We start from the raw sequence: 3,081 nt of genomic DNA on the forward strand, positions 1-3,081 counted from the left end.
TTAATTTGCTATGATAGACTCATTTGATGTTAGCTGTGGTAGGTTAAGATCATCCAAACCATGTGATATATTGGCTTCTTTGAAGGCATTTTATATAAAGCTCCCTTGAAAGAGAAATTTTTAAAAATACCATAATTTTTTTAAAAAATAAATATATGATGTTTCACATTATACTTTCAAAATAAAATTAAATGGGTATGCTTCCTTGTCCTCTTGGTAGTTAGCACTGAAATCACCTTCAGATGGTTACAGAGCATCAATTAGGTCAACATCAGTCCGTTCTTCCTCCTCATGTCTCGATTTCTTTGAAGCATAATCATCATCTTCATAGCCTTTCCTCTTCTTCGTAATTACATTAAGTGCAAGCTCAGCAGAGTGACACACCTCTCCAACTTTTGTTTCAAAGCAGCAACTTCTTCAGTTCTCGGTGGCTCATACTTTTTCACCAAGTTTCTCATATTTTTCATTGTATCTAGTAATTGTTACAAGCAAGTTCTGTTATCTTTCAGCATAAGGCACTCTGATAAATAGCTTTCCATGGTAATTCCAGCCCTTGAGGCACTCGATAAAATGGCAGTCAAGGCAATTTGGGAAGGTGTGTATAAAAGATAAGCATCTGTCAATACCACTCTATGAAGAAAGTCATCAGCTGTTTTCCTCAAAATCTCTGGGTTCTCCAACATGGGATAACGAGTCTTTAAATCAATAAGGAAGCCCTCGAATGGTCTATATGGATTGTGAACAATAAGGTGGAAATTAAGTTGCTGTTTAAGTAGTAGTTCATATTCCAGTATCTGTTCAAGTGCCTTTTCCTGCCCTAGAGGACTCTCTCTAAGGTTTCCAACAAACTGTGGACTAGATACATTGAATTCATCTACTTTACAGGCTAGAAATGTACAAGTGAGCATTATTATGCGAGGGTGATATTCCATTACTGAGTTATTAAGATAGAATCTTTTTAAATACATACATGCTGTACCCACAACAGACCTTGGCATTGCTGGCTTAAATATCGAACAGAATTCCAGTAATCTTTTCTCATAGTATTTGCAGAGGATCATTTCTTCATGAGTTTCAAGTAAGACTGGATCATTTGGAAGAACCTTCCCGTTCGCCACCGCTTTGCATTTGAATTTGCGATTGGCATCGGCCAGAAGTCATGCTATTTGCTCTTCCCTGGCGAAAGTCCAGTGCCGCTTCTGGCTCCTATTATGGTACATTGTGGAATGTGAGGTCAGACGCCCGGCACCTCATGAGGAGGACGATGACGTTCGCTGGCACAGGAAGCTCCCGCCGAAGCGGCCGGCGGCAGTTCTACGGCGCGGGACCGAAGGCTTCACGGGCACGTGACAAATCCGACAAATCCAGTGTTGTTTCGGGAGCAAACGGGGCGGGGAACTTCTCCAGGCCTTTTTTTCATACCGCCCCTTATCAGTCATGCTTGACTCAATGACAGTCGGCAACAACAACAAATGCATAGCAAGTGATCATGTTAGACTTGAATCAAATCATCTCTTCATTTAAAAAATAAAGATGGTTTCATAAACTAAGTAGGTCATATTAGTGACTTTAAATGAGAGGACAAAATTAAAGTCAGGAAAATAGAAGATATTTGAGTCAGTACGTTTATTTACCTAGATACTAAGCTGAAATGGTGTTTTCCTTCAATGCGTGGGCACAGGTTTTATGACTTTAAGTTTTGTGTGGTGGTAATGGTTTCTAAGGAAACAAGGACAACATTCCCATCATTCATGACTGGGTCCACTGTGCAAGCCACACTTGCTTACATTCAGGCACATTGCTCTGTCTCTGTCATTCTGACTCTGTCTATCTAGGTCATTGTTTAAATATTATTCCTGGTAGACCTTCAGTGAGATAGATTGACATAGTGCCTGTAACGGTGGGCTCAAGTGTGGCAGAGATTATGAGGCCGGTGCAGGACAGAGCAAGGTTCCCATGTGTTATCTGTAAGGTGCTGTGAATCATCCTCAACGTGATGGCACCTAACAACGACAGTTCCTGATTATGTTAGTCACTGCTTCTAACTCTTGAACACTGGAGTTAGTCAGAAGGTAGAAAGTACCCCCAGATTGGAATTCAGGGTTAGCATGAAGCAGGAAACTCTCCAGGTTAGATCAAAACAAAGCACTCTTATTTCAACCCAGCCGAGTGGGTGAGTTTTTTGGACGGTTCTGATTTTTAGTGTGAATCACTGAAAGTGTGAGGCAATAATTTGGTCTTATTTTGATTCCTAAGGTTTTGGCAGTTCTCTGTGGAAATTGGAGTGGAAGACTTGGGAAATCCCCAAATTTTCCAGCCAAATGCCTTCAATGCCAGAACAAAGTCACTTTTGCTTTTATCCTGCATTTGAATATCTGTCCCTGTCCTTTCTCAGACACTTTGTGAGCAGTCATGGGGATACCAGCCCCTCCACTATGTTGGAGGAAATCAGAACAATCAAGGCATCTTTGGAAATCTCTACAAAAGGGTAAGTCCATGGGGCACTTTGAAAACCAAATGAGTTGGCAGGTCTAGTTTGGAAAACTATTGCGACCTAGAATTCCTCTTTTCTGGGATACATATTATTTAGGTTCTTCTGGGACTGTTGAGGCCTGTTGGTTGCACAATGGATTAAGCACTGAGCAGCTAATGGAAACGTGAACAGTTGGGAGCCATCAGCAATTTGCTTCTATAAAACTGACAATTTTACTGTGTCCTTTATTGTTGTTGTTGTTGTTGTGTAGCATCGAGTTAAAACTGACCCATTGCTGACCCTCCAGTAGGTTTTCAGAGGCAGTAAATCACATGAGAGGGGAATGCCAATCTTTCTCCCATGGAGCAGCTGGTTGATTTGAACCACATGCCTCCTGGCTGGTAACGCAGCTCTTAACCACTAGGCCAGAGTCCTTTAAGCTCCCTATTAGTTGGAATTGACTTAATGGCAGTGAATTTTTCTGTGATCACAGAGATGTGTGAAAAGACAGCTTCAGCTGAAAGGCTCATTAGAGAATAAGGAGCATCGCACTCTCTTGGGCTTATTAGAACACAACTGGCCCTGGTTGTGGGTACCACAGGAATAGT

The 3,081-nt window shown here is 41.4% G+C and overlaps 1 pseudogene; it reads right to left on the reverse strand.

Moving 5' to 3' along the window:
- Positions 1 to 246: 246 nt before the first annotated feature.
- LOC102874902 lies at positions 247 to 1,220 on the reverse strand (annotated as a pseudogene).
- Between the last annotated feature and the right edge of the window lie 1,861 nt (positions 1,221 to 3,081).

Source organism: Elephantulus edwardii, unplaced genomic scaffold, assembly GCF_000299155.1.
Source record: "Elephantulus edwardii isolate Elephantulus edwardi_28Jun2011 unplaced genomic scaffold, EleEdw1.0 scaffold00167, whole genome shotgun sequence".
Classification (NCBI taxonomy): domain Eukaryota; kingdom Metazoa; phylum Chordata; class Mammalia; order Macroscelidea; family Macroscelididae; genus Elephantulus; species Elephantulus edwardii.